We start from the raw sequence: 706 nt of genomic DNA on the forward strand, positions 1-706 counted from the left end.
TTGTGCTGTGCTTTAGGCTTCAGGTTCTGGACTTGGGGATCAGGATTGGGACAGGGGTGTGCTGTGTGGGATTTGATGGCATGTGCATGTAGTTTTAGTGGCTTAGAGTGTCTTTGGCTGGAATCCATTTGATCCTTAGTCATTATTCATTCTGTGCATGTGTGTGTGTATAAAGGAGGGTGGCAGCAGTATGAAAGCAGTTTGTGCTGGAGAAAAATTTCATGCATGTTTTGTAATTTTTAGGTATCAGTCTTTTAACCCCTAAAGGATGTGTGGGCATCTTATATTTAGGCATTTAGTGTTTGCAGGGTAAGTATACCAATGTTCCCAATGAATTTGAGAATAGAAATGTAATGTTTTCAAGTCTTATAATTCAAACTTTTGTAGATTTTATAAATACAATACATACTTTTTCAAAGAGATCACTTCTACATCATATTGTAAAACTGAGCATCCTTTAAGGGTTAAATTGAGGAAGTGAGGTGTGCTTTGCAAAGAGATTATGTATGTAATTTGTGAACCATGTATTTCAAGTGATACAAGTGATGTGATAATAGATGAGAAGCTCTTTTTTTCTTTTCTTTTTTTGTGTGTCTGTATGTGTTGCATGATTTGAATTTTATTTCCTGATGTTCTTCTCTTCCCTTGTATATTTCCTCAATCTGCCTCTCTTCAGTTGCCTCATGTTCTCCATTTGCCTGAGACT

At 36.4% G+C, this 706-nt stretch overlaps 1 protein-coding gene across 1 annotated transcript in view; it reads left to right on the top strand.

Annotated features, from left to right (window-relative positions):
• LOC119588708 (transformer-2 protein homolog alpha-like) overlaps positions 1-706 on the top strand; it is a gene marked incomplete in the record, with an annotated part of 51,250 nt that overhangs the window by 33,683 nt on the left and 16,861 nt on the right.

This window comes from Penaeus monodon, chromosome 24 (genome assembly GCF_015228065.2).
Source record: "Penaeus monodon isolate SGIC_2016 chromosome 24, NSTDA_Pmon_1, whole genome shotgun sequence".
Lineage (NCBI taxonomy): Eukaryota > Metazoa > Arthropoda > Malacostraca > Decapoda > Penaeidae > Penaeus > Penaeus monodon.